Source organism: Tachyglossus aculeatus, chromosome 17 (genome assembly GCF_015852505.1).
Source record: "Tachyglossus aculeatus isolate mTacAcu1 chromosome 17, mTacAcu1.pri, whole genome shotgun sequence".
Lineage (NCBI taxonomy): Eukaryota > Metazoa > Chordata > Mammalia > Monotremata > Tachyglossidae > Tachyglossus > Tachyglossus aculeatus.
The window spans coordinates 26,042,741-26,059,923 of record NC_052082.1 but is presented as its reverse complement, the minus strand read 5'-3'; the positions used below and the strand labels follow the sequence as shown (position 1 = coordinate 26,059,923).

General features: G+C 38.0%; 1 protein-coding gene and 1 non-coding gene across 2 annotated transcripts in view; one reads left to right on the top strand and one right to left on the bottom strand.

The window, feature by feature from the left end:
• GPC5 (glypican 5) overlaps positions 1-17,183 on the top strand; it is an 809,030-nt gene that overhangs the window by 415,956 nt on the left and 375,891 nt on the right. The gene's annotated exons all lie outside the window — the stretch shown is intronic.
• Positions 9,412-9,549, bottom strand: LOC119939787. Its single transcript, XR_005454750.1, has one exon. It is a non-coding gene; the product is annotated as a small nucleolar RNA SNORA7 (small nucleolar RNA).

Here is a 17,183-nt window from a genome sequence, read left to right as displayed (position 1 = left end):
CCACTTGTCTGATATATGACCTTGGACGTCACATAATTTCTCTGTGCCTCATTTCCCTCATCTGTGAAAATGCCTATTCTCTCTCCTACTTGACTGTGAGCCCCATGAGGGACCCAACGATCTTGCATGTACCCTAGAGCTTAGTACAGTGCCTAGCATATTGTAAGTGCTTAACAAATAACAACTATTATTACAATAGCCCCAATAAGTAATTCTCAAATATAGTTGTGACCAAAGTCAAGATTTTAATCAATATTGCAAATTAAAAAAAAAAAGCTTACAGAAAGACACCGAGTCCTAGTGGAAATAGTGCAAGCCTTAGAGTCAGATGATCTGGGTTCGAATTCTGGCTCTGCCTCTCACCCACCCACTCCCTGGGTGACCTTGAGCCAGTCACTAAACTTCTCTGGGCCTCAATTTCCTTATTTGTAAAATGGGCAATCTAAACCTACTTATCCCCTCTAGTTAGACTGTGAGCTTCATGTGGGACAGTGACAGGGTCTGACCTGATTATTTTGTACCTACCCCTGTTATTAAAACAGTGCCTAACAGATAGTAAGCCCTCAAAATGATAATAATGATAATATTAATTAATAATAATTATGGTATTTGTGAAGCACTTACTATGATCCAAGCACTATACTAAGCTCTGGGGTGTATAGGTTAATCAGGTTGGACACAATCCCTATCCCACGTGGGGCTCATAGTCTCAATCTCCATTTTACAGATGAGGTAACTGAGGCACAGAGAAGTAAAGTGATTTGCCTAAGGTCACACAGCAGACAAGTGGCAGGGCCTGGGTTAGAACTCATTACCTTCTGAATCCCAGGCCCATTGCTCTATTCACTATGCCATCTGAGTCTTTAATAATATTATTATTAATAAAGGCTGAGGGTAATTATATTTGAAACATCTGAGGTTTAAAGCTGTAACTGCAAAGCTTGATCAACCTAGCCCCTTTTACCATGGATAATGAATAAATAGAAAGAAATCAATTGTGTGCAGAGCACAGACTGGAGGGGATCAAGGAGAGAATTCACCAGTTGTTAAGGTTCAAACTGATCCCCTGAGGAATAGGTACCTGAGTTTCAGGCATTTCCTGCCCATCAAAGCATTCAAGAGACTTTGTGATCAACAGTTTTGCTGGCTTTGTTTTATAGAAAAAGGAGATGCATAGAGGTATGCCCCCGACAAACTACCTGCCTTTGAATAAAAACCATGCTTATTTCTTCTCTAGACTGTAAGCTGGTTGTGGGCAGGGAACATGTCTACCTTGTAACCTCCCCAGAGCTTAGAACAGTGCTTTGCACATAGTAAGCACTTAATAAATGCCATCATCATCATTATTATTATTATTACCAACTTTGTTGTACCAAGTCTACTAAGCAGCTTGTACAGTACTGTGTACACTGTAAACACTCAATATATACCATTTATTGACTGGGTGATCTTAAGTTGCCAGGCACTGCAAGTAGCAATAGCGCTATAGTAAAGACTATCTTTGTTACAATAAATTGTAATAGATTAATTGGTCTTTTTAGTCATAATCTCACCATCAATAGCATCATCATCAAATGTTAAGGACAGCTGTCGGTATGAATTTGTGTAGAGATAAAAATAGATAATCTCTCTATTAATAACCAGAAACTTACCTGTGAATCTTTCAAGGAATCATGACCCTGAAAAAAATTTTGTAGACTGGAAAATGTATTATGTTTATTTGCATGATATTCGATTTTAAATATTTGATTCTTCCATAATTAGATAAATTCTCAGTGGGCATTTGACTAGATAAATCATTGGAAACCTTGAGGAATAGCTTTCATTAAGGAAATTAACCTTTTGTAAATGTCAGCACATCATACTGCATTCACCCTGGTTCTCACACACAGGACAGATAAGCCATTTGACCTTATGAACAATAGCACATGAAGCATATCCATTAAAATTGTCAACAGTAATTGTTTGTCTTCCCTCACCTGCTACTTTTATTTTCCAAGTTATGGACCTAGCATTGATATCTGAAATCTTGAAAGATATTTTCCCCAGTGAAATGTTTTTGGTGACTACATCCATTTTTACCTCTAACTGTTTTGTGCATGAGAAAAAAGAAGTAGAACTGGCTAATATCAACATTTTTTTAACTGAACTACCGCAGTAGAGCTCTGGAACAGAGGCTAGTGATTGTGAGGAAGAGCCAACTGAATCAGTAGTAATGACATTGCAGAATTTACCTTTTAAAAAGATTAGTGTTTTATAATCAATAGAGTTGTTTAAACACTCATATTGGGAAAAATGTAGAACGAAAAACATAAATTAACTGATATTTTGTCCTTAGTAATGAGTTGCCTGGGATTTGACTCCAAGGGTCATTTGCCTATTGAAAACTGTATTTCTGGGCTAATCAAGCCACCAGAGCATTAACACTTTCCTCACTATAGGAAAGTACTATAGTGTTTGCCTAGCAAACTACCCTCAGCCGTACAATCCTTGCATACGTATCTATAATTTCTGTATTCATATTAATGTTTCCCCCCACTCTAGACTGTAAAGTCCTTATGGGTAGGGAAAGTGTCTACCAACTATGTTGTATTGTATTCTACCAAGCACTTGGAGGGCTCTGAAAACAGTAAGCACTCAATAAATACCTTTGATTGATTTTCATAAACTAGCCAACTGATTTTATCCACCAGATATGTAGTAATATCTGAATATTATATGCAATAAAGGATTTTGTATGATATTCTCTGCTGTGAAAGGTCCAAATTCCGTCATCCATTCTTTTGGCTTAAGTGGCGGATGGAATCTGATGAGCAACTTAAATCAGTGGTTAGCTAGTCGTATAACAAAATGAGTCCCCACTTTACAGTTGAAAAGAGTGGGGCACAGAAAAGCCATAAAGCAAGCAACTTTCAGAGTCGGGATTAGAACCCAGGTCCTGATAGATACAAGATTGCAGAGGAATTCCTTGGAACAAAACAAAAAAAGAATTAGTAATGCCAGGAATTTCTCTGGATCCACTGACTGGTTGTCTTTTTGTTCTTTAGAACATCTATATTTAAGAAAGTTGGAAGGCTGTGGTTGTCCCTATGACTGTGGCTTAGGCCTGGACCTTTCCATTAGGTCGAGCTGCTTCTGTACTACAGCTAATCTTAACGCACCCAAGTCACACTCCCAATTGGGTTTCACGGTTGAATCGGCTCAGCGCAGGACTGTACTTCCAGAACCATTCTGACAATGGATCCTAGGAAATCATTGGCATCACTCTCATTCTGCCATTCTTACCCTCTCACACAGTCGCAGAGACTGTGTTCAACCAGATTATCTTGTATTTACCCCAACGGTTAGTTCAGTGCTAGACAAAGAGTATGTACTCAACAAAGACCACAATTATTGTTGTTGTTATTGTTGTAATTACTATTGGAGAAAGAGTTGATAACACACACATATGGAAAAAGGAAATAATGAAACCAAAAAGCAAAATACAAAGACAAGGTTAAAAATAATCCAAATAGGGCAGCATAGCACTGTGGTTAAAATAGTAGATTTTCAGACTCCTTGTCACTTAAACAGCACTTAGAACAGTGCTTTGCACACAGTAAGCGCTTAATAAATGCCATCATTATTATTATTATTATTATTAAAGAGTCAACTGGTGACACAACTATAGCTCAGCTTTCCCAATACTGTAAAAGTTGGGAATGCCGCACCCTGTTGCTTTGTCCCCATCTGGACTTGATGGAATTAGAACTGGGCAGTCTCTCCACTAGGCAGAAGACTGACGGTAACCAAAAAAAAAAAGGCAGCCTGGTACTCAAGTTGCCTCTCTGTCCCCACCCTGGCCAGCTAGACCAGACCCAAACGTTGTAGTCAAAAATTCCTAAGATATCTACAAGTTTAAGACATTTTCCAGAAGAGTTATAAAATATAAGATCTTTAGATTATATATGTAAGAATAAGTGTAAAGACTATTTAATTTGGACTGTATCTTTTGCAAGAGATCCTGGGTAAATTCACTCATTAGGGTTGACAGGTATGATTGGTGGTGTTTTTGAAGAATAGGTGGTGAAAAGAAAAGAAGGGTTAAAGAGTAAAACTGCTAAAATCCCACGCATTGAAAATGTATTTCTGTAAACAAAGTGCTTTAGGCAGTGCTATAGCAGCTTTTCACCATCCTTTGTTCTATTTAAGTTTTGGGCTTAAATCAAAAGGTGCTTGCATTTGTAAAATCTCCGAAGATAAAGTACCTGAGCAAGTTGGAGAAGCCATTTAGGGCATGTTCACAGCTCTAGCATTAGATTCAAGGACCAATGCCCACAGCTTCCAAAATTCAACTGAACCATATTGACTGTCATCAGGAACAGTCCTGTGTCATCATCTTATTTGAAAATGCAAAATATATATTAAAATGAAAGAATACCAATGTGGGAATATATTGAGAAAACAGTTGCTGTTTCTACCTAGGCAAAATGAAGGATGTTATAGAATCTCCAAGAAGGCTTTGCTGTCAGTACTGCTGGAGTAGATTGTTTGCAAAAACAATGGACAATATGTTCATAGTTTTGTAAATAATCTTTCTAGATCATCACATTCAATGGTACTTCTTCAAATAATGATACAACTTGACAGTTCAGAAAGTCTTAGAATTAGCCCCAAGCTATATCTAAAGAAAGGTTCAAAATCATTATCAGGGGAAGTCTTTGGAATCCCTTTATTGCCATTGGTGGCATTGTATAAATCACCAAATCAGCTTAATGAAATACAACTTTATTCTTTCAATATTTTGAATTCAAATTAAACATTTCAAAATGGACTTTCTTCATAGCAGTAAGGATATCAAGTGTACAATAGTTGTCAGAATGCTAAATATAATGTTGACTTCCTTCCCTAAGCAATTTGAAACAGTGCCACAAAAATACTAGTCAATTCTTTGGTGTTTCCACTGAACACTGCTGGGCAGTGAAAAAAAACAAGATAGAAAGAGCATCAGTTCTTTTGAAATGTGGTGTTGGAGAAGGCTTTTGAGAATACCAAGGACTGCCCAAAAAACAAACAAATGGACTTTGGAGCAAATTAAGCCAAGTGGTCTTTGGAAGGCCAAATGACTCAACTTAGATTAGCATATTTTGGACACAAAATCAGGAGACTAATTCTCTGGAGAAGACACTAATGCTAGGAAAAGTTCAGGAAAAATGTGGAAGAGGTGGATCAGTAGCTAGATGGACAGAGTTCACAACAATGACAATGGAAGAACCATTAGAAAAGTTCCTAATTATGGCAGAAGACAGGATGTTCTGGAGAAAATATATCCATAGAGTCGCTATGAATCGAAAACGACTCGACGGCACTTGATAATAAGTGACATCAGCTCAATAGGAAACCTGAATTATATGTATTCTTATCTTTAGTACTTACATATGTAAGCACAATCTTATTTGTATGCTTAATACTTTATTAACTCTATAATTTTTCTCTGCTTGTCTCTCTTTAGAGAGATAAAGCTCTTCAAGGGCAGCGAAATTGTGCTTTGCCTCTGCTGAACTCTCCAAAGGACTTAGTTCAGACTCTAGAGGTGAAAGCCAAAATTACTTATCAGAACACCACTTGCCACCAGGTGGGTGAGAGGGTGAGAAGTCGAACTGCCATTTTGGGTATATTTAGCGGTAGCCCAAGTTCATGTTTCAGTGAGCCAGGCAGCCAGGCTCCTACTTGGCTCTCTGCTCCTCCAGTGACCATAGCGGAGCTCTGACTAGAATACAAGAATCCTGTCTCTCTCCAGTGAAAAGAGAAAAATCAGCCCTCTGTTCCTACTTCTTTAGCCCATTAGGCTGGTACGGGACAAGGCCTTTCCGATATGGGCCCCTAGCTTCTGGCCCAACTCCCAACCTGTGTCTCTGCTGTGTCACTGTCACCGGTGGCAACAATTTCCCCTCTCCCATTTTATTGTATTTTTTCAGGGTTCCATCTTAGCCCAAGGCCTTGTCCTCAACCTGTCATAGAGTCCCTGCTCTAAACCCCAGATCCACACCTCCTGGATCAGATACACTATTATGCTGTGGAAGGTTCAGGCTGACTGGTAGACTCAATTTCCGTAGACTGATATTAAAAAATTCTCAAAATAGAAGTAAATGGAGTTTTTTTTAATATTTACCTGGCCAATCATGTACTTGCAGGAAAAAAGGGCTTTAGAAGTTATAGGAGCTAGGGAAAGAATAGAGTGCCAGCTGGATTCCAATGATCAAAAAATATGCCCTTATATATCTTTAATTCTTTAGGTTTATGTTTTTTGCTTAGTCTTTTCTGATATTTCTTTTGCTGGGTTTAGTAAAACATTGGCTTCCCAGAGATGGTTTGGAAATAATTATTTGTATTTTAGGAGTTTTCTTTTAATTTTTATATGGGGCCAAACTTATTGGGAGAAAATAATGTCTTGTTTCTAACAATATATTTATTTCTGAGGGCATGAATGAAAGATGTTCTACTTCATTCAACCAGCCTTTGGAGTGTTACTGCTAACCCCGATTAAATTGAGGTTTTAATTTTGTATATTTCTTTTCTTATAATAAAGGTAAAAATGTCTAGGCCTCAGTGAGGTTTATTTAGCAAGTGGGCTACTGACAGGTCATAAAATGATCTTTCATTATTTTGGATAAAGCTAGGGATTGGGAATAAGAGTAAGAATCTATGACTATCCCTAAGGTTAGTGATTATAAATAGACTTGTACATGTTTCATCAATGTCCATTTTTTAATGTTAATAGAAAGTCATAGTCAATGAAAACCGGATTTAAAGTTGGAGCCTAAGAAATAAAAGAAAAGCTGATCTGAAAATTAATGTTGCAGAACCTCCCATGTTGTGTTGAAATCAATATGGTCCTTCTTGAATCTTTTGAGAAACTGCTGCTTGTTTTTTGTAGCTTTGTTTTGAAAGGTTTCTGCTTAGAAACATGTTGGCTAGGCTAAATCTAGGGTCAGAGTTGGTGGTAATGCAAATCTCATACCTGTCTGATCTTCATAGGATCTCAGAGACTCAGAGTCTGTACAGAAAACATCTGGCATGGAGCAGAGTGAGACAAATATGCTACTATCATTAATTTTTCAAAAGAATGCCTTGGCAACATCAAAATCTCTAACACTGTTGAATGTTTCAGTACGAGGTTGGCATCGGGGACTTTTGGGATGTGTTTGGATTTCAACCGATGCTTTTTACAGCCACTGATGGTTACTTTAGAGTGGCAGCTTCAAAGACAAACTGCTAGTGTTGAAGGAGCCTGGAAATGTCTAGTCTGTGTACATTTCAGATGGCTGAAATGAGTAGTTCAGGCAAGGGATAAAATTAGGAAACTGTGTTTTTGAAAAATGAAATAGTCATATTCTAAGCTTACTGAAATCCTTGCAAATTACCTGGCAGGTCTATAAAATCTTCATTGTGAATCTGTTGCCTTTTTATCATCCATTATTCTTTTCATTAATATAATAATTTCCCTTCTAAATCTTTAAAAAATGGCTGAAAATGGAGACGCATTTTTGTGTGAATATAATTTAATTTTGAGTACAGTTTAGTGAAATAATTCATTTGGGTTGAATCAAGATTAATGACTAAGGATACCTTTTCCTGTAACCTCAGTTTATTATCAGTTATTTGTTAATAAGCATTATTTTATTATTGAACACACCTGCAGCATTTGCCCAGAGAAGATCATCACTTTAAGTGTGCTTCACACTGAGGATATTAGGAGTGAAATTAGTATTGTCATCCAAGTTACTAATTAGGGCTAATTGTGGTCCAGACACGTGTCTGACTATTAATAGCCATGGAGGCCTCTACACATCCATTAATCGAAGGTGAATTTTAACCACCCTGGAGCTGAAATTAAATTGGAAGTTATAGTCATGAGACATAAGGTTTTGAACCTAGTTACCCTACTCATTTATTCTACCATCTGGAATTTCCAAAGAAAGATCCAATTAGGTCCCAGAAATATATGTTCTTGAAGTTGCAGTCTGATTGGAGATGATGGAAAATATAACAATCAAGGGCAAGTGTTGTTTGTGATTAATGTAAATTGAAGCAGCCTTTGGTATTTTTAGGGAATTAAACTGACTCCACAAGGAAAGACATGTAGAGAGATCAATTCAAACGCACCATAACTGTGCATTTCAGTGGTATTTAAACTTATCACATTAGAATTGATCATATTCTGCTTTCTGATAGTATGTTGGAAGTACATTCAAAAAATATCAGTTGCAGGACAAAAACAAAGAATTGGACTCAACAATTGAAATTGGAAAGTAGGCTGGACATCTGTGAGTAGTTTCCTATGATTTTATGCAATAGAAGAAAAGTGATCATACTTTCAAATTCAGTGTATTCTATTTTGTTTTAATATGTTCAGAAGAGGGGGTCAGACATATATCATGATCTGCTTTTTCACAAAGACAAAATGGACTTTTTCTATAAAATGCAGAAATGTTTCATATTGGCTTCTTGGTGCTTTTACACATGCACTGTCATCATCAGAAAACATAATTGTCATCATCAGAAAACTTCAGGGCAGGAAAGTATCTTAAGAAGTCACCTCCTCCATTTTTCTACCTATTTGCAGAACTGTATTTAAATCAAACACAATAAAAGAGTATTGCATTTGTGTCACCTATCCTTGGGTGAAAGGGACCTTTTCAGCTGGAATTGCACAATGACGAAAAATTAACTTTAAGTTGCAGCACCTTTGAAAATGTAGGATGTATGCATACATTCCTTCCTGCTTTTTAATTAAACCTTTTTTCCTTCATTTAAGTCTATCCCCTCCTGCCTTTCCTCTATAGAAGTGGATAACTCCTCACCATCCATATAATTTTTCTTCATATACCCTCCCTATCAGTTCTGATAGAATTGTGATATAATTGAAACCGTGCCAGACCTTGTACATAGCAAATATATCAGTACAATATGTGTGCTTTATATCTAACATAGGCACATTTTTTGCTAGGCCTAGTTCAATGGAAGTATTCATTTTTGACCCCAAATCGTAGGTGACATATCTAGTGTTCAGAATTGAATCAAAGCTCATGAGTAGAATGCGTGCAAATTAAGATCTCATTCTGTTGCTCTACTAGAGTATAGAGGCCTTAAACATACCTGGACAGAAAGTATCAAACAGGATGCCTGGGTTAATCAGTAGTACCTGTCTTGTTTTATGCCATCGTATTGTTCTGATCCTTAGCGACACCAGGAAACATCTCTCCCAGAACGCCCTGCTGTCCACCTGCAATCGTTCTGGTAGTGTATCCATAGAATTTTTTTGGTAAAAATATGGATGTAGTTTACCATTGCCTCCTTCCGCACAGTAAACTTGAGTCTTCGCACTCGACTCTCTCCCATGCCACTGCTGCCCAGCACAGGTGAATTTTGACTTGTAGCAGATTGCCCTCCATTCGCTAGCCACGGCCCAAGCTAGGAATGGAATGGGTAGGCCTCTGCTTGACTCTCCCTTCTATAGCCGAGACAGGTAGAGTACTGGAAACTCTCCAGGTGTGACCCTGAGAGAGGAGTAACTACTTACACAGACAGAAATCCATGCTATACTGTCTGAGACTGTTTCTGATGCCCTGGAGAAGTGATGACCAGATGAGAAGTGATGACCAGATGACCTCTCCTCCAGGAGGCCTTCCCAGACTGAGCCCCTTCCTTCCTCTCCCCCTCGTCCCCCTCTCCATCCCCCCCATCTTACCTCCTTCCCTTCCCCACAGCACCTGTATATATGTATATATGTTTGTACATATTTATTACTCTATTTATTTATTTATTTATTTTATTTGTACATATCTATTCTATTTATTTTATTTTGTTAGTATATTTGGTTTTGTTCTCTGTCTCCCCCTTTTAGACTGTGAGCCCACTGTTGGGTAGGGACTGTCTCTATATGTTGCCAATTTGTACTTCCCAAGCGCTTAGTACAGTGCTCTGCACATAGTAAGCACTCAATAAATACGATTGATGATGATGATGATGATGAGCAAGTTGCAAATCTTCCTTCATATGAATTACAAATGAAACTGTTTCCATAGGGACCATCTTCATTAATGGTATTTATTGAGCATTTGCTGTGTGCAAATCACTGTACTAATCATGTGGGAAAGTACGATACAACGGAAGTGGCAGTCACATTCCCTGTCCACATTAACAAACTTGTGAATTCTGGAGTTTGTTCCAAAGCCTATCAGTTTTCCTTAATGCCGACTTAGGGCCAATGGGATCACACAGTCATTTTACACCAGGATTTAATTTTGTGTTTGATTTACTTTGGATATTTGCTTCTTATTGTATTATCTTGGTGTGAAATAAAAATTAGACTCAATCAGAGCACTAGATATACTAAGTACTAGAGAGAGTACAATGCAGCAGAGTTGGTAGACACATTCCCTACCCACTGGAAAGATAGTTTAAAGAACTTTTTCAGGACAGTTATGTGAACACAGTAGGTGTCTGTTAAAGGAGAAGTTTTAAAAATTTTATCAGGGAAGGTGAATCTATGCCATAGATCAGTTTTCATGTCCTATTTTGTAGCACAATTGAGATAGCCACATTTCATATCTATTTCTATTTCCCATTTATACTAACATTATGGAATGGGGGAAAAAGATCCATGCTACAGTTTTATCCAGCCTTGCACTTTGATCGTACTGTATCTGGATGTTACAATCTATTACCATTTACAAATGTGGATTTGTGGTTTCAACTGATCCATAGTCCTATATTTCTTGTCAGTGACTCTTGTTTTGTACTCTATAACCTAAGTATGAAAAGACATTTTAAAATGGTCCAAAAGTTGTCATACTTAATTTAACCTAGACTTAGCCCAGTATACATTTCAATTAGTTTTTGCAATAGGAAAGAAATTCCTCAGGCATATGTTCCCTTCTGGAGCTTCTTTTTCCTTAAGTATTTCATATATATTGTTCTCATCTAAACAAATGGTGCTAAAATCTTTATTGAGGCAACCATCCAAAATAGCACTTCTTTCTTCTCTCTAGACTTCAGAAATGAAAATTGTTTTTCTAAGATGCTTGGAATTGGCACTCAGACCTTTTTAATGAAGCATGAGATGCTTTTCCAAAAATCACTTGAGGTAAATTGAGTACTTATGCCTAATCCAAATGTCAGCCCTTATCAGTACCAGCAGTGGTGATGCTGGAATGTTGCAGTTGGCCTTCAGTCAACTGAAGAAAGCATTTTTACCTTACGTTCATTAAGTGCTTTACCTTTTGATCTTTCATAATATTAGGTTAATGAAAGGAATGCCATTTATATCACTACCCATTATGATTATAATTCCTAGTCAGAATATTTTGTTTTGTCTTTGCTTCTCCTAATGAGAATTAGTTTTGCTGGATTCTTTGAAAAACTATAAATGAAGATTTAAGAGGCTGTGTCTTCATTTGTCAAATGACTGATTTAGTTGAAAACTGTAATGTTCACTGGAAATGGAAGATTAGTTCTTGTTCTTTGCAAGCAGTATTACATCGACAATTCTCTCTGCCAACTTGAAGTTGGGGTGGATTTTTGGCCTTAGAGATATGATATGAGGTTTATTTGATGCTATTAAAGCCCGTTTATCCATATTGGTTTGGTAGGGAGCGCTTATTTAAACATGTTCAGGAAGAAATTTGATCAATGTCTTCTTGCATCTCCTGAAACATTACTCTGTAGTTGCTTACATTTCCACTAAATTGTATGATTAATTCTCATCATTTTAATCTGCTCACAACTTTAAATCATGTTTTCTCTCCTAGTTGTCCTCCTATCTCCCTGACTGCTCCTTCTCAATCTTTTTCACAGGTACTTCCTCTGCTTCACACTTTTTAACTGTGGGAGTTCCTCAAGCCTCAGTTTAGGGTCTCTTTCTAGTCTCCATATACACCCAAGGCTTGAATTACCTCTTTATGTGATTCCAAAGTCAGCCCTTTTCCAGCCCTTATCTCTCTCCTTCTCTGCAGCCTTGCATTTCCTCCTAATTTCAGGACCTCTCTACTTGAATGCCCCACCACAACCTCCAATATTTCCAAAGTAGAATCCTCCCACTCAAACCCTGCTATCACTATTCACAATACTGCTCTACTTCCTGTTTAATAAAACCATAACCTTTTCATTATCCTCAACTTATCTATCTCATTTAACCCACATAATCAATCTGTCAGCATATTATCCTGTCAGTTCTATCTTCATGTTGTCATTGCTAAATTCCTCCCTTTCTTCTCTATCCAAACTGCTACTGTACTGATCCAAGCACTTACTATATCTCTCCTCTGTCTTTCCCCAGTCTGGTTCATACTTAACTCTGGTGGCTGGGTCATTTTTCTACAATACTGTTCAGTTCATGTTTTCCCACTTCTAAGAACCTTCAGTGCTTGCCCATCCATCTCCCCATCATACAGAAATTCCTTATTGTCAGTAAGAACTCAATTAAGTTCTTCTCTTCTGATCTTACCTCTATGCTTTCTTACTAGAACCTATAATACTCTGCTCTTCTAACACCACCTACTTACTGTACCCTGAGCTCATCTCTATCTCCACTGACCCCTTGCCCATGAACTCCTTCTGATCTGAAACTCCCTCCCCCTTCATATCTGGTAGACCATTACTTCTCTCTCTCCACCTCCACAGTATTATTAAAATCACACGTCCTTCAAGAGGCCCTCCCAGTTGCTCTCCTTCTCCTTCTCTTTTCTGCCACACGTATGCATTTGGATTTGTACCCTTTAAATACTTAACGTTCACCCCACCCTACCCAAGATTTATGTGCATATCCATAATTCATTTTAATATTTGTTTCCCCCTCAAGATTAAGTTCCTGGTGGGCAATGAACATCTACTAACTCTCGCAAGTGCTTAATACAGTGCTCTGCACACAATAAGTTCTCAGTAAATATCACTGATTGATTGATACTTCATTAGTCTCATGGCTTTCTCTCTCTTCTCCAGCCATACTTCACTCTGGTTTTCTGATCATTTCTCTCAGAAACCATTCAGTCCACATTTCACCCTCTTCAGAAACTTTTTCATTGCCCCTTTGCCTCTACATCACACAGAAACTTTTTACTATCGACTTTTAGGCACTCAGTCAGCTCTCCCCCTCTAACTGACCTTGCTGATCTCCTACTGTGACTCAGCCCAAACACTTCAATCCTCTAATGCCAACCTACTGACTGTACCTTGATCTCAGTTCTTAGGCTGCTCACCCCTCACTCATTTTCTCCTTCTGGCCTGAAACTCTGTCCTCTCTGATATCTGAGAGACCACCATTCTCCCCACCTTCAAAGCCCTACTAAAATCATAACCCCTTCAAGAATCCTTCCCTGACTAATTCTTCCTTTCTCCACCCTATTTTCCTTCCTCTCTATGTTGCTTATGCATATGGGTAGATATCCATTCCTTAAACCACTTTGTTACTCACCCCATCCCCAGGTCCACAGCATTTAGGAACATGTCCTTACACTCTGAGTGTCTGCATGTATATCTATCCCCTTCTATAAGCCCCGGCAGGAATTATGTCTCTGAAATCTATTGTATTTAATTCTCCCAAACAGTTAGTACGGTGTTCTGCACACATTTAAATACATACCTCTGATGGACTGATTTAAGCATATCTTCATTCAGAGAAGCAGCATGGCCTAGTGGAGTCAAAAGGACCTGGGTTCTAATCCTGGCTCTGCTGCTTGTCTGCTGTGTAACTTTGGATAAATCACCTAATTTATCTGTGCCATAGTTACCTCATCTGTAAAGCACGGATTGACAGCCTTATGATGGACAGGGATTGCATTCGACTCGACTTGCTTGTATCCACACCAGTGCTTAGTACAGTGCTTGGTACATAGTAAGTGCTTAACAAATGCCACAGTTATTGTTATTATTTGGGATCAAATACACTCAGTTCTGACAGTGTTGTTATACATTTTGGCTAGAACGCTTTAATGAACTGGAACAGTTCTTCCGACAAGGCCACCCTTTTCCATTCAGCATGACAAGCTGCCAAAAGAAATTGTACACACCATATGACATGCAAGCCCCTTTCCCCACCCCTTCCCCTGTGATACAATAATAAATATGATTGAATGAATGAATGATAGAAAATCTATGGCGTCTTGCTGTACTATTTTCTCAGTAAATTAATTCATTCAATTGTTTTTATTGAGCACTTAATGTGTGCAGAGCACTGTACTAAGCACTTGGGAAGTACAGTAAATTAATGATTTATATCTTCTCTTCATTCGGACATTATTCCCTACACTAGAGATGAAACTCTCCATTTCTTTCCTACAGTGAAATAAGAACTGGGGAATGAGACTGATGCAGAAAGAATGGAAACTATTGCTTATAATCCATGTTTCTTTGCACTTCATCAATCCATTCATTCAGTAGCATTTATTGAGTTCCTACTGTAGCAACCACTGTACTAAGCCCACTGGGCAACTAGAATAAAAAAGACCCTTTTGTAACAAGTGAATTTTGTGAACAGGAATAGGATAATTTGAAAAATGCCTGGAGGAAACACAAGCTTCTGAAGAACAGCATGTGTCAACTGCTTTGAGTCTACCATACCTCATTTGGTTAGCAGTGTCATTTTTAGTTCATTATATAGTTTGTTCTTTTGGACTGATGCAAATGCATTCTTTTGTGTGTTTATTTTGCTTGCCTCAGTGTTATCAGCAACGTACGTTCTGTGCTTTTCAAAATGCAATAACACTGGTTTCAGATTTCTCTTTCAATCAATTAATAGTATTTATTGAGCGCTTACTGTGTATGGAGTACTGTACTAAACACTTGGGAAAAGTATAATCTAACAGAATTGGTAGACATGTTCCATGGCCACAAGGAACTTACAATCTAAATATGAATGCTTTCAGTATTAGGCTTTAAGGGAAAAAGTTTCAGTTCAGAGCACATGTTTGCCATTTAGTTAAATGAAATCTTTGAAAGCAGAAGTTATGGTGGAAATACTGACAGTCATAGCTAAAATTACAAGCGTGACTTCATTGTAATTTAGATTTTAACTCCTCCTAATTGAGTAGGTGAATAGAATAACACTGGTAAAGTGTGTGACCCAAGAACACATGCTGGTGACAAAATTCTCAAGTCCTCACTCAATTTCCAGGCACACATAATTGCTCTCCTCAGAGAATGAACATCCCTAGTGTTACTTTCCGATAACTGTTTTCCCTATTCATTGACCTATCTAATTTTTGTCCACTAATAATAATAATAATAATGATAATTAAGTGCTTACTATGTGCAAAGCACTGTTCACTCATTTAATCATATTTATTGAGCGCTTACTGTGTGCAGAGCACTGTACTAAGCACTTGGGAAGTACAAGTCTGCAACATATAAAGACAATCCCTACCCAACAATGGGCTCACAGTCTAGAGGACTGTTCTAGTCTAGAAGTCACTGTTCTAAGCACTGGGGGGATACAAGGTGATCAGGTTGTCCCACGTGGGGCTCACAATCTTAATCTCCATTTTACAGATGAGGTAACTGAGGCACAGAGAAGTTAAGTGACTTGCCCAAAGTCACACAGCTGAGAAGTGGCCGAGTCGGGATTAGAACCCATGACCTCTGACTCCCAAGCCCATGCTCTTTCCACTGAGCCATGCTGTAATGAATTATTCTATTTATCTGACTGCCTTATTCATTCATTCATTCAATCGTATTTATTGAGTGCTTACTGTGTGCAGAGCACTGTACTAAGCACTTGGGAAGTACAAGTTGGCAACATATAGAGACGGTCCCTACCCAACAACAGGCTTAAATCTGCTTACTCAGTGTAACAGTTCAACAACTTTTGTAGTCCTTTGATTTTACAATGTCTGAAAACATTGTGTTTCATGCTTAATAATTTGGCTGCTTAGGGGTTGAGATTATACAGTGAAAGATGATCAACGTGAGATATGCTTTGACACCGTTTGATGGCAATTCAACATATTTGCTTTTTAATGTAATTTCCCTTTATGGTGACATTGCTCCTCTTTGAATTATACATTATAACCTATTCATATTAATGTCTGTCTCCCTCTCTAGATTGCAAGCTCATTATGGATAGGGTACATGTCCACTAATTCTGTCATATTGTATTCTTCCAAGATCCTACTACAGTGCTGTGCACATAGTAAGTGCTTAATAAATATCCTGACTGATTTTTAAAATTATATATTAGAAATGATTTCTTTATATTCATGTCTGTCTCCCCCACTAGACTGTAAACTCACCGTGGACAGGGAGTGAGTTTGACAACTCTCTTGCATTGCACTCTCCCAAGTGCTTAGTGCAGAACTCTTCATGCAGCAAGTGCTCAATAAATAATAATAATAATAATAATAATGGCATTTATTAAACACTTACTATGTGCAAAGCACTGTTCTAAGTGCTGGGGAGGTTACAAGGTGATTAGGTTGTCCCACGGGGTGCTCACAGTCTTCATCCCCATTTTCCAGATGAGGTAACTGAGGCACAGAGAAGTTAAGTGACTTGCCCAAAGTCACCCAGCTGACAATTGGTGGAGCCGGGATTTGAACCCATGACCTCTGACTCCAAAGCCCGGGCTTTTTCCAGTGAGCCACGCTGCTTCTCTATGCCAATGCCATAAATGCCATTGATTGATAATGGAAATAGTTGCTTTGAAAAGGAGGGTGTTTTTTTTTTTTTTTCTCCTGTGCATCTAGCAGGAAAGGGCTGGTAACAGGGAATTGAACCTATTTCCACATCTGTTAAGCATTTGACATTTAAAACTGCTGGGTATGTTTAGTTATTTGTTCATTTTGATAGTATAGTCCTCACTACCAGTTCATTATTGGTTGCCCCCCCCAAACCAATGTTTGTTTACAATAAATCAATCAGTGGTATGTACTGAGCACTAAACTGTGCATAAAGCACTGAATGAAGCCAGCACTAGTGGCAGCCACAATCCCTGCCCTTAATGATTTTACTATCTAATGAAGGAGTTTACAATCTAGTTTACATATAGTTCTATAAGTGAGGGGGAATTTGATTTTCTCTCTTCACACCCCCACCTTTGAAAACAGCTAATTCATTATTATTGTGATATTTGCCCTTAGGTCCTGTATTTGTTACCAAAGGTGGATTAAAGAAACATTTCAAAGGCAGCAAATAAACCACAGGATCCCTTT